Genomic DNA, 24,756 nt, shown 5'->3' with positions numbered 1-24,756 from the left:
GCCTGATCTAATGCTGAAAGTCTATGGCAAGTTACTGGTCTTGCAGCTCCTTAAGGTGACCTTCCTTGAGCCAATTTTAGTTGGCTGAGTGGTGGCAATTGGAGCAGTGGTTGAAAAGGCACAAAACACCCCAAGTTCTTCAGCTGAAGGACCACACATGGCTGCAGTACACACTGGAAGTGGCAGACAGAAGACAGTGTTTGGATCCACCCTGACAGGCTTTGCAGGTGGGGTTAGTGAAACTGGTCAGACATGCCAGAAGCCATTTCTCAGATGTGGATTGCTGTGCCAATATCTCCTAACAGGAAAACCATGATGAGAAGCAACATAGTGTTTACCCTTTTTTTCCCCTAAATAGGATAAAAATATGTCTTTTATGTGCTGAATATGAAATTTATTTAGCTGTGATTACTCTTCTTTTTACCAAAGCCAAGTAATTTGTTGAATGACACAAACAACAGGTGTAATCTTGATATCTCTGCTACATGAAACAAGGGCAAATGCCATAAAAGCTCCAAATAATTCTTATTCCATAAAATGTCCTGTGTTCTTATTCCATAAAATGTCCTTCAAAACACTGTAATGAAAGATTGATCTGTAAATACAGACACTGCATCTTTAGTCCCACTTGGACAGAAGCTAAAGATCTTTTATTTTCTTATTTTTTCCCAAATTAAAATTATTTTTGAGAGGTTTCTGTACTTTCCAAACTTTCCCAACTATGAAATCAAAATCTTAAAAACAGTAAAGGAAACAACAGTAAATGAATAAATAAATAAATCATTAATCAAAGGAGTTAGATCTTGGTTACCTTACAGTTTTTAGTTTTATTTTCCCAAAGCATTTCCCTTCCCAGTTCCCCACTGGCCAACACTGCTGAGTGAAATGATTTTTCAGCAAACACAGTTCACTTCCGGATTACCAATATCTCTTACTTTTACATAGCAGTAAGGAAGGCAGCTTCTCATCGACACACTTGCTCCTAGCAGACATTCCCTGCCATAGTTCATTTTCTAGTCCTGGATGTGCCGAATCTTTCCTCCTTTCGGCCTGTGTGAATAGTGCCATTATTCAGATATCTTTGGCACTCATTTCCTCTCCTTCTTTCTACATGTGCTGTCATGTAAGTGATGATTTGGATGCATCCATGAGAGTTCTATTCCCCTCTTCTCATTTAAGTCACAACCACTGGTCTTTCTGTGTTTTCCCTGACCAAGATTCAAGGGCAGAGTTTCATCACTTAAAGTGCAGGGAGGCAGAAAAGTCTGCAGGAATCAGCTTGCAGACAGGAAGTTTACATGAGTGCAGTGGATTTCTGTAGTACTAGACATTGTGCTAACCTATAAAAGAAAATTTTACCTATCTCTACTTTAAACTACAGATAGAGTCTGACTTGATTGATTGCTCTTTTGACTTATACAGAGACTTAGGCAAACACGTCCTAAACATTTTTTTGTAGGACACATTTTAGCACTCTTATGCATGAAATTGAGGAAATAATCTGCGTATTTGTCTCTGATAACAAGTAACAAAGTATGTCCCTATAGAACTTTCCTTCCACATTGCTAAAATGAATTTGCTTGTTTACGCCATATTTAAATTATTTGCCAAGGCCAACCACCATAAGTCATGACAATAGACACAAATCACAGTATTTTTTTATGGTGGTCTTTTCTGGTGAAATGTAAGCCAATCAGTTGAGTAGTAGCTAATACCAAATGATGCTTTGTCGTTCTTCAGTCTCCATGCGTAAAACCATTAGCAAACACAGAGTTTTATACTTCATGAAAAATATATCCTAAAAAGCCAGCTTAGTTGAAAAAAATTCAGAGGGGACAGGTTTGCTCAAACTGTTGGTACAATTAAAAATTTGATAAACATTTTTCAGACTGCCACTCTCTGTCTCTTGCATTTTCATGTAACTTTCTCCAAATTATTTACAAGTTTGAACATACAAAATATTAGTGATGGTATTAGCATTGCTTGTCTTAGCTTTGAGTTACATTAGACCACAGAAGCAATGTCCTAAACCCAAAATTCCAACAATAAAACATTCCTGAGAGGAGTACCGCATGCGTATGTTAAAGAAAACTGAAGGCCTGGCACACACTAAAAATTGCTGGCCACAGATTCCTTTCATTGGGAGCGTCTCTAACCTTCTTTGGGAAGAAACAAGATGCCCATACCCAGCCAAAGCTCTTATTGGTGTGTCAACAGTATTAGAAACACCAAACCAGGTGTTTCTGAAGAATATCACATCTTATTCAAAGGAAATGTCACTGACAGGATTTTATCTCCTTATCATAATGGCGCTCAGAGCACTCCTTGGACAATGCAGTTTGATATCACTCTCTGCATGGTGGTTAGGACAGATAGGTACAATGCGATTTGAAGACAGTGTAAATGGCTCCCCATAAAACAGAATGAGGAAGAAGGAGCTCTGGGGGACAGAGAAAACCCAGCATACTGAGTATGCTGCCTTCTCCCCTCCTGTCAACTCTCCCTCACCTCAAAACCAGCAGAGATGAGATTTTTTTCTCAGCAGCAGTATGGACCCATATCAGGACTTTATAGAATTTCCTTTTAGCTGCCCTTGACTCTATTATGTTGAGAATTTTTACATAACCATCTTTTACATATATTTTTACTCCTTTGTGGTCTAAAACAAGCTTCAGAGGGGTTAGCTGCTGTCTCATTTACACCTTTCTTATACTTCTTTCCATCTCAGTGGCACAATTTCCTTCAGAAGCTGTGAACCCACAGGAATTCCTGATATGTTTGAGTTTATTCATTTTTTCGACAGCTTAGGATTCAGTAAATCCTTAAATCATCTCCAGACATTGTAACATTTATGATTAAGCATATGTGGCCAGCTCCATCCACTTCATAGCCATATACAATAGAAGTGTGACTTCTTGCCTCTCCCTCAAAAGATGTGCATCTTCTGGACATCAAGGCAAGAGACTATTAGTACAATGCTGTCAATGCTCAGCCTTCTGTGCAGCCTGTTTGACCTTTAGTGGCATCTAGTGGCAAATGAGTTTGTAGGGAAAAATCTTCATGATTAAGTGGCAATTAAACCAGTGAAAATTGATTTCATCTTCATGTGTGAGAGTGGGAAGAATGGAGTTTGCAGTGCAACAACATAGTGAGGACACATTGCTGGCTGCCAGCCTACCTTACCAGTCTAAACCAGTCTCTAGGCATTATAAGCCATGTGACCAAATCAGTTTCAGTGCTAATTTACAGAGCTTCTGATAAGACTTTCTAATTATGGTTTGGAACAAGGACTGCAGGTAGTTAAGAAGTTAGCATTAGCCAACTTTTGAAAATCAATGTGTTATTTTTGCTGCTTTGTTGATCATAATTTATTTCTTCCAAAAAGCCATGTGAGACATTCTTTTCTATCACAATGTGAGTGCTCTTACTATTACCCCTAGAAATAGCTCAACAGATTCTGATATTGCCTTGGCAGAAGCACTGAGCCTCTCTTCCTAAGTGCGATTCACTAGTGTTTTGATTTTACCAGATGTCACAATACTTTCTTCTCCTGTCTAATATTAAAATACATATGGAACAAAATGCTTGATAGTGGCAACCCACAGTTCAGAGTCAAAAGATGTTTGTCTCATAAATATATGGTTCCATATTCAGGCCAACATACTGATAAAAGTTGATAGAGACTTCTAGCTCCGCTGGAATAACAGTCTACAGTATTTAAACGGATGTGTTTTTAGTGCATTAGTTTTCCAGAAAAGTCAGCTGTATGCAAGCAGAAGCAATTGAATAAGCATTGTAGATGAAACAGTCTGCCTAAATGTTTTTTTTTTTTTTTAAATAAACCTGAATGTTAAAAATTCAAGACAATATATATCTATTCTTCTCTAGGAAGTATCTCCAGAGGTGCCAAATGTCATGCATGAATTAATGTATGCTGTTGTTATTGTACATTGCTGTTAATGTAACCTGTTGTTATTTTGTAGCTCCATGAGAAGTGAGAAAAAAACTGTGAGTATAGCATTTAAAATCCTTTATATCTTCTGAAAAAAATCACTATTTGCATTATGTACTTCCTTATATCCATACAACAAAAAAGAAGTTCTGATGAAAAGTTTAGTACTGCTCATCATTTGGGCTGACAGAAAAGGTATTTTTTAAGAATGCTTTTCAGTGAAATGTTTTCAGCTAAACTCTTCCCTTTACTGAGATACTGTCATATTAGATCAACTTTACATGGAAGCCTGGTGGGAAACACAGAAGGAGATATTTGGCCATTGTACAACTGCAAAATAATATGTAGTCAGATCTCTTAGCACAACTAAGATTACAAGAATACTGTAATATGACATTCTGGGAGTTGTTGATAAAATCCTTCCTTCTGTGTTCCAGAAATTCCTCCTGTTTCCTGGGAACTGCCACTTCCTAAAGGTGCTATAGAGCAGTATGTCACAATTTCTTAGGTCAGCTCTTTGAAACAAAAAGTGGGTGTTATATTAGGACACAGAATATGTCAATGAGTCACCATTCACTCTTTAAGAAAGAAACAAGAAAACTTTCCCCAGTGGATTAATGAATAAGATACATTAATACAAAAAGTCCTTCTTGCTTCCTTTGCTGAGAGTTATACTGACATTTTGGCAGCTAATAAAATGCAGGAGGCCAGAAAATATATTTCGGACAGTTGAGTGTGTTTGTCTGCCAAATTAAATAATAGACCAGAGACACTGGAACAGGACTAGAGAATGTACAAGATAAGTGAAAGCTGTGCCAGCTGAGAGGTCTAATGGTCTTACTGGAAAGTGGCTTGAACAGCTTGCAGCTGAGATGAGACAAAAAGTCCATGTGGATAGAGAATTCCATCTGTCTCTGAATACATTTTTCCATTTAGAGTTTAAGAAGGATGCAGTAATCATTTGGGTTCCTTGATTTGCATTGTGAAAGGAAAATGGGAAAAGATGGGTATGTTCTCCTGACACTACACTGTGACTTAAGCTTTATCTTTGTTCAAGGGAAAACCTTCTCCTTGAAGAAGCATTAAAGCACAGTGTTATAAGCCAAGGTTCAAATAGCTCCTTATTAAGAAAATGGAATTATTAGTCAGTGGATAGCTGATTCTAGCAGCAAAGAAACTGCATCTAGATGAAACTGATTTGACATATAAAATAAATGCTTTCTACAGTTCAAGACTATTGACTGTATACCTATGAAGTCCCAGGAAAATGCCTCTTCTGGAGGAGGTGCGTTTACAGCAAGAAACCCCTGCTGGAGCTATCCAGCATTCTGAAGGCATGAAACTGCCTTAAACTAGATATAGAATTTCTACTTATCTTCTAGCATGTAATAAGCTGGCAGCTGGCATCTAACAGCTGATCAGAGAGTTTACAATTTTCAGTGCCATGGTGGTCTTTACAAAGCTAGTAGTTTCTGGCTAAAAGAAGACTGGTTGAACAATTTGGTTTTGATTCAAGTAAACAGTTGGCAGGTTTACGAATGCTGCTTAAACTGAGGTGGATTTTGTTCTTAAAAGCTTATGTTTGTCAAGCATGGCACCCCGGCAGTCTAAGTGTACAGTATGCTTCTCTCCCTTCAAATCCAGGAATAGATGAGATGGAAGGATAAGTCCTACCAAAGCTGAAATGATTTTTAAAAATTTGCAGAGTATCACAAGTGTGAGCCACATTTGATTAAAACATAGCAGTGTAATGTGTTTGCCAAAATGCTTAAAATCTGAAACAGTTTCATTTATATCCAACATATCACATTAAAGTAAAATATCCAAATAGTATAGATTTTATATTTAATACAATATTTAGGTCTAAACATAATGGACTAATTAACTGTTAAGGCAAACATAAAAGTCATGATCAGATTCAGCTGAAGATATTTTAGGGGAGATGTTATAGGAACATGAGTATGGGGAAAAGTTCTAAGTACTAGCTGACAATGGCATATGCTTCAGTGAGAATAGCTGACAAAGAAGGAGAAATCTAAGGGTTATTTCTGTCCTGACAGGTTCTACTGTGCTAATCCCGAGTCACAAATAGAAAAAAATAAAGTGCATTGGTTTCAAAATAACTCCTCTCCTGAAGAACTATATAATGAGAGAAAAAAATCCAAAACAAAACAGGGATTAAATGAATATGTATTACTAAAGAAGACAGAGGCATAAAACAAATAATGAACATTCTTGATTATTGTCAAATGATAGGACCAGCAGGAAGGAAAGGTGTGCCTCTGGGACAGTGAAGAGCATTTAAGACAAAGGGAGGAAATAAAACATAAGTATGGATAGTGTGGTGTAGGTAAGGGTGAATGTAAGCAGGTTGAATGTGGTATCAGTGGACAAGTAGATAGAGATGATCAAGGATTCAAATTGGAAATACGGTATTGCACGCAAAATATCAGTTAAGATGGAGAAGCTACAAAAAGCAGTCAAAGAAAGGATACAATTACTAACAGACTCAAAGCAATGCAAAGGGCGACAAGATATTTTTTATTTTTCTAAACTCAGTTTGATAGCATCTACAGGCTGTACTCTGTGTGCTGAGCACTCTTACCAGAGACAGCCAAGAACATTAGGAAGCAGTTGCTGCTAATCTTTCACTTGCAGAGAAATCAGCCCTTATCAACCACTTAATTGGTGAGACTTAGTCATGCTTCAGAGTCTCTGAAAAATACTTAAAACAAATATTACATTTATTAGCTATTCAGTTATTAAAGTCTTCAGATAAATAAGTCACAACAGCCTAATCACAGAAGGGCTATTGCCAAAACTAGATCGGATCAGCCTTGCCTAGCTGAATCTTGGAACTCCCCAAAGGCTTTCAACAAGCCTCCAGGGATGGAGATCCTACAACCTCCTTGCCAGTGTTACCCTGTGCTCCCAGGACAGGTGTTTTCTAACGTCCAGTTTGAGTCCCAGTTATTTTCCTTCAGAAATGCCTACAATTCTCATAATTCAAAAAAGAAGTTAAAAAGGCCCTTTATTAAAGATATTTTCAATGTCGCAAGACAAGTTCCATGCATTCGGCTACACTTCCCATAAACTCTTTTTAGTCTTAGAGAAGCAGCAAGAATGCTAAACCAGTCAACAACTTAAAGGGGGAATCACACAAACATGCCCAAGTATTTATGCTGTTTTACATTGAGCGTGCGCGCCTGTTTTACGACTGCCTATGGCATGACAAAAATGGCACATGGTTCAGAAGAGCTCTAGCTTAAGAACAGAGAGGTGAAAATCTTCTCACTGCATGCAGAAGCAGAGGTCTGAGGTTACACCTTACCCCAGATTCGTGCTACAAGCTACCTCTGTTACGAATGAGGTTTTGCTCATTTGAGCTGGGGAATTGAAAGCAGCTGGATATAATGCTTGTCTTACATGCTGTTGGCTACAGATGCTGGCATTCCTTAGCCATGCAAGTTTCCTCTGCCCTTTGAGGAGCGCTTTTTGAGTGCTATAATGCCGGTAGTGTATCCTCCTACCATCACACTCCAAGATGTTCCTCAACCCAGTCTGCTCCCTTCCCAGCTAAACAGATTTGCCAGTTCAGAAAAAATGTGTAAAGACACACGTTTGGATGCCTGTGCTGCTTCTCGCTTGCAAGAGGAGCAAATTTGTCAATGAAAATATTTTGTTTCTCTCTGCTGGTTGAAACAGGAATGTAATTTTCTCCATACATCTGGGTGAGGAATAGGTGCTGAATAGGCTATTAGTCATTTAGCATGGGTCTTAGATCTTTCAGTTTTAGAATGCGCATCCCTTAATGACTAATCTTCATGGGTTTGGTTTTACCTTTAAGGAAATGAGCACTCTAACTCTATTGTGGAGGCATTCAAGCAAATCTGAATAAGCCCTTATATTTCCCTTCTGAATTGGATGACCACAACATTGGAACTACATTTTTGGTTTATTTCTAATTTGTATTCTCTTGTTAATGTATATTTTAAAGTATAGAAGTAACTTTAAAAAGAGTAATTCTGCCCTAATGTAACCATCTGCAGCAAGAGAGTAAGTGCTTGGCAACACTAACTGGTTCATAGAAGTTCTTACTAGATATAAATAATCCCATGTTCTGGCAAAGAAAGTCCTCACGGTGTGATCTTTAGTTGGAGGAAAGAAAACTTACGTTAGTTGGTACATCTAGTAGCATAACGTAGTTATTATTAAAATAGTGACCAAGTAAAAGTGGCACCTTGTTAAATAATGTAACAACTCTCTGTGCGTGTTCTAGGGCAGATTGGCTTACACTGTTTAAAACAAAAACAAACTTTTATTGCCTTCTACTCTTGTTAACACTGCTGAGCCAACACATCCACACACAGCAGCAAGAGGCCAGAGCCAAACACTGAAGTGTTTTAGTAGGACCAAGGTGGACTTTAAATACATAAGACATTAATACAGATTTAAAAAATGGGGCTACTGTAGGCCTAGATTTCTAATAGAATCCTCTTTCTAACATAAATCCTGATTGCAGGGATTTTGCAGAACGTGTCTGGTATTTCAAGACTTCTTGTGTTACTGGCAGCATCAATACTTCCCACTGTCAGCTGTGTGACCAGAGGTGTCAGGCATGCTCTGCTCTTGTGGGTACGGCTGAGATTTATGGACACGCAGCCATCTGGTCAGAGATGCTCTGCACTTCTTCACAGCGATCCCTTTGCTTCAGAGACACTTCAGGTAGGTTAGTGACAAATACTGCTCAGTGGCTGCTTCTAGACCAGTGAAAGAGTTGTGCTCAGGACTGCTGTCTAGCACAGAGGTCACGGAGAGCAGTGTGCCCTATCCCTGCTCTTAACTCTATTCCCCCCCAGCTCAGAGTGCCTATATGTCTCTTTGGGGAAGTTCAAACCCCAAGCCATAGAATTGTACATGCTATGTGACAAGGTCTTTCATAGACAGAAGCCTCCAGCAATTGATTTCAGGGTTGTCCATGCATTTCACTTTATTAGTCCCTCTAGGAATAAACAATCAGGCTCTATCCATAGTCTAGGACTGGTTCACAAATCTTTTTACTACAGCTAAACCCATAGGCTACTGAGCAGATTTTTCCTCTTTTCAGGCAGGTGGTATAAAGATAGCTTACAATACCCCTATCCTTGGGCAGAGCATACAACTGTGGATGTGCTTGGAAACAATCACTGGGTTAGGGACTGATGGAGAAGGATGCTCCACATTTAGCTGCTTGAGTAGTCAGCTGTGTAATGACTGTGATGTTTCTGTTGATGCCCACAGTCAGGGGCTTAATCATCTGGGGAGCACCAACACTGAAATCTGACGTGACTATACCTATGGGCACCCTGTGCACTGGGTAAGAAGAAGGGGAGCTGAAGGTTCAAGTTTTGAAGACAGATGCCTGACTGTACTTGATTTTAATGGGTCTGTGTTTTATCAATATTTCTTTTAGTTAATCCATGAACAAAACTATTTCCTTCCCAAAAGCAATTGTTCGCTTTTGTCATGGAAGACATTTAAACTTAGAAAGGGAAGAACTTAGCTAGAGCTAGGCTTGACCATCTGCACAGAGATTAGTAACGTATTCTTTTTTCTTAAAATTGCATTTGAATGAAAATGTACCTGATCTGCAGCTACTGATAGCCTGTTGTCTCTAAGACATAGAATTTGTTTTCTTTCAGTAGAAAAGCAATGCAGCCAAACTTATTGTTTCATTTCCCTACCATTTTAAAGTTTTCCACTGTAGTGCATCACAAATATTTCACAGAATTTTTAGTACCTGACGTTTTTCAAACTTTTAGTCCTGTTTTACTAGAAATCTGAAATTCCTGGATTTTTCAATTATTATTTGTCCCAGCCATGAATTACTTTAGTGATTGATATTAACAAATAAATAGAATGGAAAGTAAATAGGATATTTTGATTTTTTTCATAACTACAGTGTTTGTGTGCTCTTATTTTTTCACATATTTTCTCCAAATAAATGATATTCTTAACTCTATTTATAAGCAGTGTGAAACCAATGTTGAAATGGAGATAGCAAAACCTGATATTATTTAACATTGCAACCAAAAATGTACAGACAAAATTTCAAAATTATGTCTTTGTCTAATCAGAAAAAAGGACAATTTGCTACTGTAACAATAATCAATGGTAGCCACCTTCTAGGGGATTTACTGTAAACCTTCTATGATACGCTTTTAGGAGGTTTCCAAACATTTTCAAAGGAGCCTTTCCAATAGGTTTTTGGCCATTTAAGTTCTCATACCTGTTTCCAACTTCAAAAAGCTTTGGATTCTTTTATTTGCCTGGAAGAAAGCTGCTATGATTTGATTCACTGAAATCATCCTTGCAGATAATTTTGGTTATAAAAATTGTGCAGTATGTAATTTATTTTTAAGTTCTTTTCAAGGTCTACAGTGGTGACTCAGAGATAATGGTCAGTTGCACGAAATGACATTTAAAACAGCTTTTAGAGGACTGGTATGTAAATGTTAAATATAACTATTACAATTCTGGCTATTACAATTCTGGATATTACAATAACTATTACTATTCTGGAAGTTTTTTCTTACTTAAATGGTTAGAATAAACAACTACTCTGAGATAGTTAGAGTTAGGTATGATAAATCCTACCCTTGATGCCCAGGGGAGTATCTACCAGCATAGTCTAGAAGAGTACTACAGACTCTTCACACCATGAAAGGTCATGTGTGGAAATCTATGTGCTTTCCTGTAAATATGTGAGAATGAATATGGGAATGAAAAGTTAAAGTAGCTGATAAATAATCTACCTGGGGACCAAAGGAGGTTTTCTGAAGAAAAACCTTCTTCAGCATTCTCTGAAGAATGCTGGTCCTACTGAGTCAAAAATGGTTCTTGTTGGCTTAACTGGAACCAGATTTTATCAGAGCAACCGAAATGATGACTCTAAGCAGGTAAGTGTAAATCTAGTTCTTGCCGGTGTCCAGCTTCCATTGACGGATGTGGAAGTTCAGCATTTCTAAAACTCAGCCCTGAGTGACAACCCCATTTAAGTCTGCAAAGCTCAATTTGAAAGTTAGGTGTGACTGCAATACCTAAAATTAGTAAAAATAAGACTTTTCTCTTTTTCAAACAAGTATTGCAAACCATTTCTCTCTGGTTTTCCAGTGCAGTAGTGCTTTTGCGGCCATGGGTGAAATTTTGTTCTGCAGCATTTCCAGGGCTCAGAGGAGTTGTGGGAAATATTTCTGACTGGTAAAGACTGCAGCTGTAGACATACTGTCTGCCTTCCCAGTTCATGTCATTCATTAGTGGAGATGCAGTGCAGGTGCATTAGTAGGTGCATTAGTGCCTTGCATTGTCAACAACATTTAGGTCAGTACTCAGATGCTGTATGAAGAGATGGCATTTTTTACTGTTACCATTAAATATCTATAGTTATCATTCCTGAATCACTGCCTTCTCTTGTATCTTGGTCTTGTTGAACAGTGATTTTCTTGATTCCCTGTGTGATTTTTTGACAATGGTATAAAACCTATCAGATGAGGTAAGGTAAAATCCTCCAAATCTTCAAGGATACCACCTCATGCCTTTTATATTTATGATGTGTTGCAAGACAAATCTGCAAAATTCCTAGCAAATTTTTTTACAGACCTAATTCTGTCCTAATTCTGTCTTCAGAGCTCCTATTTCTTGATAATGACCATTTTGGAATGTGGATTAATGGCTAGAGCTGACCCCTATCCCTTGACAATGACAACTTCCTTACAATAGCAGAGAAGAGTCTTTCCTTTCAACAAATACTTGAATTCAACATAGTTACTTAAAAAATAAGATTAGACAGAACTATATGTAGTGTTACATTCTAAATGAATTTCTGAAGTTAAAGCAATTGCCAATAAAACCAGACTTGATCTTAAGTTAGCTTTTGGCACTACCCTTTGAAAGGCCGACAGCTTTCTCCAAGGTGGTCCTGTTAATATTTGTATACCTATTCTGTAATTCAGTACTCATAAGGTGAGACTGTGACACTGAGCACACTGCCAAATGCTCTTGACTCCTAATACGGTGATTTTACTCCCATTAAATCCTCTTGGGGAGAACTTATAGGTTTGGATGGACCTTGAATGTAGCATGGGTTCTAAGGGAAAACACAACCAGCTTTCTTTCACCGTGCTTATAACAGGCTGGGGAGATTTTTCCTATTCTTGTGTATGACCTGAGGGCACTGACAGCTTCAGAAGAGCCGGCATAGAGAAATTAACCCATTGTCCCTTCTCAGTAAAAATGAACAAAGTGGCTATTTTAGAAAAGAAGATAAGGCAGGAAAATTCATTGTGATACTTTCCTCACAATACAAACTGTGCCACGAGTTTTGCAGAGCCTGCCTATTCATCACTGCATTTATTAGCCATCCATCAATCTTTCTTATACACATTTTTATTTTGAAATAAAAAAAACTTCCACTCTTTGCTTTTAACTTGATGACTCATGATTTCATTTAGTTCGCTCCAGTTCTGGTATTACGAGAAACAATGACAAAATGACAAATTTTTCAATGTTTACCTTCTTTGCCAGGTTTCTGTTACATGTTTCTTTCAGGGTTTTTAGGCTAAATTTTAGTAAGCTTAGGCTCTGCTTGAGTAGAAAGAAGCCTCTCCAATTTCTTTGACCCTTCCTGTTGCCTTTTGTATCATTTCTTATCTTATTCTACTGTATCTTTTTTGAGGTTGAATGACCAGAACAAGGCATGATAGTTAAAAGGTGTTTGCATCAGGAATTTGTACATCTATATAACAGTTTTCTGTTTCATTTTCTATTATCTTTCTACAGATTCCTGCTATTCAATTTTCCTTTTGATTACGCACTGCTATGAAAATTTAAAAGCTGTGACTTACAGATCTCCTTCTTCAGTGGTAGAAATTCTATTTGTATGTTTAGTTGAGGGTGTTTTTACCATATGAATTATGCAAATCACGGACAATGAATTTTGTTTTCCATTTTATTAATCTGCTACTCAATATTACAAAATGTTTGGGGTTTTTTTTCAGAACACTATGGTCAATTTTAATTTTGATCACTGAGGCTATTTTTGTACTATTTGCATATTTTTTGTGTAATATTTCAGTCTCTTTTGTGGACTACTTAAGAATATGCTTGATCCCTGAGACAGTTCCATATGGGACTCCCCTAAGAATCCTCTCTTTTTCTTTTTGGAAAATGAGCCTTTATTGCTGTAATTTTTTACTTGCTTTTCCACCCAGTACTGATCCACAAGACAACTTACTACTTTTCCACAGGAGAGCTTAGTTTCTTTGAAAAACATTGTAACAGCTCTTGAAAATCTGAGACTGTTATTTGGGAAACCTTCTTTCCACATGATTACAGACTCCTTGGAAGAGCTCACACCTTTCAAATCTGGGGGGCATAAATTTGCTCTTCAGAGGTTTAATCTCCTCAATTATATTATGTTTATTTGCTTGATTATTAATAAAATTTCTACTAATAGACCTGGACTGAAAGTCATATTCCTCAGTTTGTGATCCTATTTATTTGAAGTCTTATTCTTTTTTTTTTTTTTAAATCATGTTATCATTGTTCCCTTTTACAGTAGATGGCATAAGAGTGAGAAAGTAATTGTAAGACATGTAATTCAGAAATTTTATATCTGGGCTTCTTTGGACTCGTTAGAAGAATGTCATCTGGTCCTACTGATTTGTTTTAATATATATTGCAAACCAATTCTAACATTCTCTAATCAATGCCAGCCTTTCAGAGCAGGCGAGGTAAACCAGGTGTGCTGACTCCAGATGGTTCCCTTTATGACTATGTTTGTGTCCCAGGGAAGATTCGTCTTCTGTCCAAATCCACATGGAATAATAAACCTCAAGTTGTGCATTTCTGCTCCTAACCCCTGAGAAATGCAATGTAGCCTATGGTTGTGACAATCAGGTTATCATTTCACAGGTACCAGTAAAACAGCATCCACAGCAGATGTCTGAAAGAAAGGATAAGTGGAAAAGATCAGTTGCATCTTATTTAGAATTTTTAAGAAAGTAGACCACTGTGATAAAATACTGTAATACCAGATTGTAATAACTTTAATCTAATAAACATTTTTAAAGGCAGTCTACACATGGCCTGAAAGGAAGGAGTCAGATTTTTTGCTTTCTTTACAGTACATAGTAGAAATCCGAAAAATTATGTGGGGAAAAAGGGGACTAATTCTCTTTTTACAAATTAAGAAAACAGAAATAGGGAAGGTGGTGGCCAATGAGAAGTGCTTGGCTTTTCTGTAATGAAAAATTCATATTTTGTTTCTGCATACTTCTTTTTCCAGAATTTTCAAAAATAATCAGTTTCTTTATGACAGACAGACGTGTGATTTTCCTTTGCATTGTTGAAAACAACTTTGCTTGATTACTTCCTTTTAGCACCCATGTACATATACATACTTGGGGAAAAAAAGGATGTATGAACATTTCTATTGACATCCCTTATTCTCTCTCTTTTGGCTTTAGTCAGCAGAGATGTGAATTTCACTAAAAAAGGTTGTTAATGAATCTTTCTGGCATGACATTCCTGATATTGTTATGGTTTAACAATAGCAGAGAATGAAAGCCTTTAGAAGGGAGAAGCAAAAGCTCTTTCACAGTGTCTTTAATATAAAGAAACAAAGATTACCTGTTAAAAGAAAAGAAAATTGGGTTATGTGCTCTTTAATTATAAATATGTGACAAGTTCAAATAGCCATTTGAAAATAATCTTCAAGAAGATTTGCTGGTAATGTGCATTGACTTTTTTTTCCTAGCTTAACAAAGCCTCTCAGTTAAGAATTTGTAGAAAATTTGAACAGAGCCACAAGGAATTAACTACTGTTAAAAATAACCACTATCTTCAGGAAGTTCTTTGCTACTCTAGCTACAAGAGGGGATTTGCTTTTCCTTAAGGAACATAAGAAGTAGTGTTCACTAAGGAACAAATCAAACCCACTCCTAACTGTGTTTATAGAGGTCTAGTATCTCCACTATGCAATATAAGTTGCATTGTTTTCTCTTTATTTTCCTATTCACGTTTTACATTTTTTGTCCTCAGGATTAGGACTATGGCCATGATTGAGAAAAAAGTTGTGGAGACTTTAGACATCTTTTGTGTTTCCCTGCATAACTTCTGTTGTTGGAGACATGAATAATTACAGAGAAACTCCAGTGTTTTGAATTGAAATTTGCTATAATTTGAAATGTAAATAAGTACAGGGGTAGGCATAATGTCTGATTGTTGAAACTGTTCTTCTAGAAGGTAAGTGGAATTTGAAAATATTTCAAAATCAGGCATTTAAATTGAATGCAGTTATGCCCTTTAGCTAAGGACTTTTGCAGTAAGTAGTGTCTCTTGATTGCCATAAAACCTTACCAACATTTTCCCCTTAAGAATGAGTTCATCATATGTAGAGAAAGTATTTCTAAGAAACCAGTATCTGGTAAACTATGAATGGGGTCACAGATAGCACCATTTTTCCACTTCCATAAGGAATGCCAGTGTTAAATACATGACTGTAGTTTAAGGTCAGTATGGAGCATAGCTACATTTATAATCCACTAATCCTAGTAGCTCTATCTCTCCAGCATCTCTTTAACAGCTCTTTAATAAGGCTTTGCATGAGTTTACAGCCTTCATTCAAGTATCACATTAAAGGGCAGAGGTCATGATGAGTAGTTCACATTCATCAGGTACTGTGTTTTCTTAACATGTTTTTCAGTGCATAAATAAACCCTTTACGATAAGTATTAATCAAATGGGATTTTTAAACTCCCTGTCATCTTCCTCCTTGCCTCATATTTGTTGCTCTTGATCTTTTCTCAGACCTTCTTTGTCAAACAATGGATAAATTTGAGTCTCTGCTTATTGTTATGTCACTATTGAGTCGAGATGATAAACAAGGAGTGTTTACAGCCAATGTGAAATGCATCACAAATGCACTTTCAGGTTGATCCCAGAATGTAGCGATTGAGGCACGGACCCAGATGGACAGGGAATCTGAACTGTTTATTCAAAGGAATGAGCTGGTTTTATACACTTTTCCAAGGCACAGCATTTCCTTATGTGGCAATCTTCACTACGTGACCTAACCCATATTGCCTCATCAGCAACACACTTCCTCAGTGTCCTTCTATGGGGTGATCACTCGCTGTTCACTGTCTGTCAGGTCCCAGCAGGCTCCTCTCCGTAGGGGTCTGTCTGCTGTGTGACACCTCCTCTCCCCAGGGCCCGGTGGAGACAAGCCCCTGTGTGCTGCCATGTGCTCCTTTGTGCTGCCATGTGCCTCTGCAGGCAGGTTTTACAGCTCACAACCCAATTCTATCTTATCTCTCCCCACACCAGAAGATGTGGTCACTTGGCTATTTTTTTCATTTCCAACTCTTCCCTTCATATAGATAAATTGTTATAGTTGCATGCATCACAGTCAAGTAGATTTTTGGGACAATGTTGATTCCTAAAAGCCTAGTAATAAGAATGCCTTGGTGTTTTTTCTCAAGTTGTTCTGTCACATACACATGCCTACATTGCAGCTGGGCCCATTCATCCTGTCTGAGGCCCATGCATCCCTGTACAGGGACCTTTGTAGGCACGGACCCAGATGGACAGGGTCTGTGGTTCCTCTTTCTTGATCCTCCGTCATAGACTTGTCAGGATAAGAATATGTCATGCAGGTTTAAGGCTTTGCTTTTTGAATATATTATAGAGGAAATCTGGGCTTAGCTGTCATTCTTTTCTGAAGTACTGTGGTCCCCTGAGTCCATAGCACATGTTAACCTTATAGATGAGCAGCTGCACATCCAGCACAACCTCTATGCTCAAGGTACATGTGCAATGCTCAAGGCCATTCTGAGAAAGAATATTTTTTCAGGGCCAAAACAAGAAGGAAAACTATTAATATGAAATCCAGGGCCAGGTGGATCCTGCAATTCCAAGAATACACTATTTCTGTTCCCTCCCCTCAGGTAACTGGAGGTTCAAACCCGTGTTTTACAGTCCAGTTAAGGGATTTACCCACCTTTCCTCCTTCCACTTATAATCAGGCTGTCCCAAAATAGATTCACAAGTGCTTTTCTTCTTACTTAATACAAATAGTGCTCTTTTGAAGAGGTCAGGGACACACTCTTAGATCCCTGAGCATTGCTGGATGAATACACTTGGAGGGTGGCAAGTTTCTACCAAATTTCTAGGTAAACAGAGACGTTGCTCATTGCAGGTAGATGCCTCTGTCAGGTGAACAATCCTGTCAAGGCAAGTGAAAACTCTTGATATGGTAGAAGGTGTCTGAGTGGCAATATTCTGTTCTTGTGACAGAAATAATAATAAAAAAAGGAGATTGTGGTTAAGAATCATCTTTCTAAAATTTTTGGTGTAAAGAACACTCTTTTCTACCTGCTAGGAAAGGAAGTGTGCTGCTGCTACTGAGATGTGCCCGGGCAGGCTGCATACCCGGAGGCTGCAAGCTTGGCAGGCCTGGTGGAGGAGGGGCTGGGACATCCTGTACCCCTCAGCCAACACACAGAGCAGCACCTGCAGCATGGCTTGGGGGCAGGCGAAACCTGAGAGGGTGTTGTGCTGTAGGGGTTGTAGTGGCAGATGAAAGGATGTCCTCACCAAAAGCCTGAGTTTGTATCCCATGGATCAGTCACATAAGAAGAAAATCCTGTGGCACTTCCTGTTTTTATCAGGTGGCATACTCTGTGACGTTCACTCCATGGTTAGACAGCACAGGGTCTTCAGGAATTTGGCTTTGAGGGGAGAGCTGAAGGCATTTGTGTAGGATTGCGTGAGCACATCTGCTGAGCCTTTTACATTTATTCAACATATCCACTGATTTCAAGCAGTTGTATAATTGCACATAGCTCAAAGTGGTTATGGCACCCATTAATTTTTTACGATGTAATAACTCATATCCCACAGTCAGTGACCTACCTGTCATAGCTTCCAGTTCAGCTGAATGTGTTCTCATTCTGGGTGAATGATCTCTTAGAGAAAGAAAGAAAGTAAATTCACAAATTAATTTTATTCCTTTGCTTTGGAGTTTCTTAGATGTTTCCTTTTCTTGTGTCTGCTGATCTTCCTCAAATTTACTAGCCAAACTTTTGCATTCTCAAGCAGGGCTTCTTTTTCATCACCACAATAATATTTCTTCAACCGGGATTATTTAAACGTTTGAAAATGGAATATGCACCTTCTGCACAGGAAGATTCCTGAACTGAAATATCAGTTTTGTTTCACCAGTGTAAATCAGAAGTATCTTCACTGAAGTTGATGCAGTTGCAACAACCTAAAAATAGCACAAATGAGAAGTCTTCAAGACCTAATACTGTGATTCCTTGAGTCATTGGTTTCTCAGTTTAAGCTTGTACCAATCAACTCAATCAGAAGTGGGAGGAAGAGAGAAAGAGAAATTAAATAGAATCATTATACATACCTTAGTTTAGTAAGCATGTGATATATTACTGTAAACCTTACCAAATTTTATTACTCTGGGATTTTTTATTTTCTTGTGTTTCTTTGCACAAAGAAATTGCTAGCTTTTGTCAGGTAAATGCTAAGCATATGTATGAACATTAACAAGCAAAAAGAAAATGCTTCCTCCTATTTTCATGTTCCTCCTTTTCTTTGCAACCCACAGCTATATATATTTCATATCATCATCTTATAAACCTGCAATCTTTTGTTTTGATTATACTGCGTTAGTTTTTGTAATCAAGTCTGAATCCTAAAAAAAATTCGTTTCCAGTTAACCTTTCCATACCACGAGCTTGCTAAATTCCTCTTAAACCTGTCAGTTGAATAATGCTTTTTTTGTGCTTGGAAGAGTGAAAATTGTTAGTTCACTATCATCTAATCTGCCCACCTTTTCTCTGTCTGGATAAAGGTTTAAATGTATAGATAAATACTTAGTGTATCTAAAAAAAGAGAACCGACATAACAGTAATCCCTAAATCAGCTTTACATGCTGCCTTAAAACAGTGGAACACTTTGCAAAATTTAAATAGTAAACTCCAAAATCTAAGTTCATTGCTCTACTCTCAGGGAAGGGGAAGACCCACTGAATTATAGTCCAAGTGGTGGGTTAGCACAGCCATGTGTTGCTCTGGACAAGAAAAACCAATCAAGAATATGGTCTTTTACAGTGTGACTAACCCACTTTCCACGTCAGTGACACCAAAGCAGTTTATCTGTTTTCTTGGAAACATGCCTGTGCTTCTGTCCCCTTCCTTCTTGAAATGTACTGCACACAGACCAGCTGCCAAGCCAGATGAATCTCACGGTAGGGGGGTTTGCTGAAAATAAGCAGCATGCAGATTGAAAATAGGACTTGAGAATAATTGCAGGAGAGGAACACCAGCATGACTTTCACCATTCTGGTTTCCTCAGCCAATTTCTAAATGCTTCATGTTCTATGGAATGTATTCTAGAAAAGAGGTATAGTGGCTTGAGCCATACCAAAAACTCATTGCTGGCAATGACTTTTCACCATCAAAGGTGTGGGTCAGACCCTCAGTCCCCAGCATCCTGCATCCAAGGCCTCATGTATTAGTGAAAAACTCCAGTACAACTATGTCCAAAACCGAAATCAAGTCCTGTCCAGCTCAGATACTACCAGAGAGTAGGGGCATGTCCCTTACTGCCCAGACATGTTCCGCCTCCAGTGCGCCTGGATAGCTCAGCAGCTATTTCACAAGCCACTCTGCAGTGTATCCAGCACACAACAGACTCCTGAAAAATATTATAAAGTTGACTTTTCTTAGTTGACAGCTAGATAGACAATTTCTCCTGAGAATAGAATCTGAGTTCTCACCTAGAAGCAGGGAAAGGCTTATTTCATGCTCTTATCTACCCAACAGGATACACACCCGTATTTTCTAGTGTTTCTCAACCATTATAGGCACTTTAATGCACTGTGGTAGAAAGAGGGAACATTTTCAGCTCTTCCTGTTGAAACATTCTTACTGTGAAAAAGAATACAAGATTTATTGTTCTATAATGAAAGCAAGACACAACACAAAGCAAGACTGCTTCTTCTGTATTTTACCATAGGGGCAGTTATATAGATTTCTTGTCCTGATCAGAGGCTTTATAAAGATTTAAGGAACAATCAGTGTGTAAAGACTGTTTAGAAAAGGATTAGGATTCAGATATCCTATTGCCAGTGTCTTAACCATTAAACTATGAACCAAAGACAAATTTCTGCCTATTTTTTTTTCCTAATGTTCTGATCCAATTGATCCTCATTTTTTTATTACTGTATGGCTTGATTTCATTATAATACCCTCCAGAATTTTTATATTTCTCCCTAAATATCTTTCCAGATAAACCCAGACACTCTTATAGGATGCTACATAGAGCATTAAAATATCTTCTTAGTGTGCCTTTATCCTCCAAAAGCCAAGCTTCTCATTTTGTTATGGATATTCCAGCAAATACACAGTGATATGAAATGAGACAGTAGCAAAAATTAAACTTGTCTTTTTGTTGTCCCTATTGGGGTATGCTTAAAGGTGCTAGGAGAAAGCTTGCCAAGCCATTTCCTTCTAGAAACAGAGAGGGAGAAATAACAGGCCGAGCCATGCCTTATGCATCAAGCTTCTCATGTAAGTCAATACTGAGGAAGAACTAAAAATCTATCAGGTGGACACATCTGGGATTAGAGACCAACTAAACTGATGTATACAGTCATTGTTTGGGACTGCAGAAAAATTTAGAATCCCAGCTCAGATTTTAAATGCTTAAATCCTTTAGTAGGTCTGATCCTACATTAAGTAAAAATGTGTATGCCTTCATCAAAGCATCAGGTAAGCCAACAGAATAAAGTCTAGTGTGTTCTCTACTACCATGTATATCTTATTTCTAGAATTTCTTAGTAGCGTGGAGAAAGACTGAGACCTGATTGCAGATGGTTCCTGACTTAACAGATAATGTCAGGATCCATCTCAGGTGCCCAGAGCCTTTAGTCACTGCTGGTTCTGCAGTATCACCCCAACAGGACCTGTTGTATGGTCTGATCTAGCCCCCTCCATGGTGTCCACTCGAGACCTTAATAAGAGGCAACACAGTCTCAGATGTTTTCCCCTAACTACGGATCAAGTAAAACCTGTACCTAGATGAAAGCACGTGTGCTTATGCCCCTACATGTGAATCATGACTAGTCTGAGGCCCATTGTTGGACATTATCTTGGTGAATTTGGTTTTCAGTACTTCAAGACCGGCTACTAGAGCCTCTGTGGTTAGTCAGAGATTCCTGAAAACCAGAATAACCAAAAGGACTTTTCTCCTAGCCACCACTGAGGTTACCTTATTTTTTGGCATTAGCACAGCTACTATAAGAACTGGCCAGTTCTCTTTCAGGACTGTTTATATTACAAAGGAAGTTAGGTCTGATCCTCCAGTTACAGACTGTGCTCCAAACTCTCAAGTGTTTTAGTTGTTCAAAAACACATGCATTGCATGTATATTTGGCTTTAATGCTATAGTCCTTATTCAAGCAAAACCACCCACTATGGTCAAAAATAGTAGTGTAATTTGGCATCCAGTTACAATCTATTCTCAAGTGGCATTGTTCTCTTACCCCCACTGTTCCTTCTTGCTTGAATAATTATTGTTCTTCTCTCAGATTTCTCCAGCTTTAATAATTTATTAAATCTACTAATTATTTTTCTTTCTCCTTCTATATAAGAGAAAATAAAACTCGGCAAAATTTCAAAATGAGGTGACAGAATTCATACAATGTTATCATATTTCTTACATATGCTAAGAGGACTGCAGTGGATTCCATATTTCCTCTCTTTCCTCTTCTTCATACAGTCTTAACATGTTAAATACTTTTTGGAATCCCTGGTAAATACTGAGCAGATACTCCAGTCTGGTATTTGGAAAAAAACTCCACATCTATGTATAATTATTTTTCATCTATAAATAAATATACTCTTATTTTCTAGGAAGATGACTTTTATTACATGGAAAGACAGTAAAGACAAAGTAAAGTGTTAGAAAAAGATTTTGTTTCCCTTCTGTTGGAGATCTTCCAATGTGAAAATGTTTCTAAAACCTTGCATGGAGAGATTTTGTATTTCAAATATTTTTTGAGAGAAAATAGCATTACAGTCTTAGATCCTAGATTTTTCTAAGGCTTCTTTATTTGTAAAGAAACATGTTTTTTAATTGTGTATGTATACATATATGCAGTCATACATGTATATGCCAACAGTTTTAGAGTGCCATCTGCTGTCATATGAGACTAAATAGTGTTGTTTCTGTTAAGTTTTTAGGATCAATAAAGTTGTTGTGCCCTTGAAAGGTTTTCTGATTAAGTTGCACTACCTGACAAAGCACATTTGCAAATTGCAGGAGGTACAGAGGTATTTTTTCCCAGCCTTTGGATGTACAGAATCATAGAGGCATAGAACAGTTGGGGTTGGATGAGACCTTGACGATCATCTTGTTACAATCCCCCCTACGAAGGGCAGGGACACATTTCACTAGACCAGCTTGCTCAAATCCCCATCCAATCTGACCTCCTGAGCTTGGAGGAGGTGATCCTTGAATATTCACCAGCTTTCTTGTGCCCCTCTTCCCTACAGGGTTTTATTGCATGGCATTCTCTCCAGTCACAGGAACCATCCCACCACAACTCTGTGACAATAAGATTGTAGCCCTTATGGTTGTGTTTAACTTTTCTTGTTTATTGCACATTTCATGTGAGTTTGATAGGGGCATTTAAGCTGGACTCTTATGAAGTCAATTTGCTGGCAGGAATTTCTTTGTGCTTCTCTTTAGGCACTCTCCTGATGACCTGCAATCCCTCTCCAGGTTCTGGGCATCTCTTGCTGGCACTGGCATCAAACTGGTAGGGGTGAGATGGATTAAGGTTCCCTTCCCTCAGCATCTTTAGTTTAAAGCCCTCTTCACCAGCTTGGCAATCTTATGACCAAAGATGCTCTTCCCCTCCTCTGACAGATGGACCCACACATGGACCCCTCTGTACTGCATTCTGCTTGAATTCATGTGATTGCTGAATCTTCCTGACTCACCTATCTGCACAATCTCTTTATTCTTTTGGTAATAAATGAAAAATTATTTTTGCAGAAGGCTTGTGCAAAATATTGCTGATTTTCTCAAAATGCTAACCTATCAAGATCAAGAGGTTATTTTCTTGCTGGTCTAGAAATAAGTTGCACAGAACACAGGCAAATGTGAACAGCAGCAGAGACTGAAAATCTAAACTTCTTCTCCAGGAAAAAGGTCTGATTTAAGAATTGAAGCCGTAGAAAGATTAAGGCAAAAAATAAATGTTACCACTTGTCACAGCTTCCTCAGAGAGGCAAATCCAACCCCCCAGCCATATGGCATTTCATTCAAGAATGAAAACTTGCTCAAATGCTGTGTCTCTTAAGAGTGTTCAGTACTTCCCTCTGGTGGTCTGTCCCATATAATACTTCTCAGAGAAGAAATTGGTTAAACCACTCTCTTTGAACTTAGGACAATTTGTGAAGATGTAGATGCACAGAACTTTGTATTACTTTTCAGATGGAGCCTGAAGTGGCCTCGACTAGGAGGCGGTCAAAAACATTTTAAAATTATAGAATGTTTTCTAACATGATCTGGGTTTCCAGTTTGGATTAGGTAGGTTGTATTTGTGAATTTTAACTAAACTTCAAAGCCCAGGAATATCGCCAGAGGACATTTAGCTCAGTTTTTAAGAAAGCAAGAATGAAAGCAGCCAGTAATATGTTGGGCAAGCTGACTTCTTAATCCCTTTAGGAAAGACAGCCAGGGGATCAGCACATTTGCTTTTTTCTGACATCATTGTACAGCTACACCTCCCACTCTGCCATGATGTCTGTATGGGCTGCCATGGTTATTCTATATTCCCCATGAAATGTATTTTTGTAGAAATTACGACACTCTAATAGAACGACTTTGTGTACTTTTGCTACTCATGTATTTTCTAAACAATAAATTTTCACTATTTCCTTCTTTTAGCATTCAAATATAAATACATCTAACCTCAATTTACTGTTACTGTCATCAGTATTTTCAATTATTTTTGGTAATGAGCACCTAAGATAGGCTTTTAATATAGGCATTCACAGAAAAAAAAGAGATGAGTTAAAAGGAGCTAATAACTGTGGGTTGCATTTGAAAAATGGTGCCATATTCCAATTCATTCTCCTTTTCTGAACCCATCTGCTTTTAAATGTAAGTTAACTACCATTCGTATTGCTGTGAATGACACTTTTCTGTGAAATATTTATCTTTCTGCTCTTTTCTCATACATTTATTTGCATAGTCTTCCTTACATACTTTTATTCACTACTGTTATTATGTAAATATTTAGTCTGTAAAATATGTCCGTTTCTTTAGAAGCTGCTATCCTCTTCACTTTTTCACTTTCTTCTACAAGACCGTATTTTAAAATCCAGTTTTTAGTTAGTTACTGCCGCAGTGACTTAAACAGCATTCAAGGTAAAATATAGGAACATCTGGACCCAAATTGGAAAACTCATTCTTTTAGCTCTCATGCTGAGTTATTGCTGTTTTTCAAAGTTCTGTGGTGGTTTCAGATTTTGGAGGATGCAGGAAAGGCAAGGATATCCAAACCATAGATCTATGTTGCATGTATGGGAACTTAAAGAGAATTAGGTATGGACTTGTCCTGAAAAGTGTGATTTCCACTGGAAGAATGGTTTGAAAAATAGTACTAGGTGGGAATTCAATCCATTTGTGTCAGCCTTCAGACTCTTCTTATACAAAAATAATGTGTAGTAGAATAT

The sequence above is a fragment of the Corvus kubaryi genome, unplaced genomic scaffold, assembly GCF_017639235.1.
Source record: "Corvus kubaryi isolate FWS band 111438036 unplaced genomic scaffold, C.kubaryi_AGA036_p1.0 137, whole genome shotgun sequence".
Classification (NCBI taxonomy): domain Eukaryota; kingdom Metazoa; phylum Chordata; class Aves; order Passeriformes; family Corvidae; genus Corvus; species Corvus kubaryi.
The sequence above is the reverse complement of the archived record's forward strand: the minus strand, read 5'-3'. Positions refer to the sequence as shown.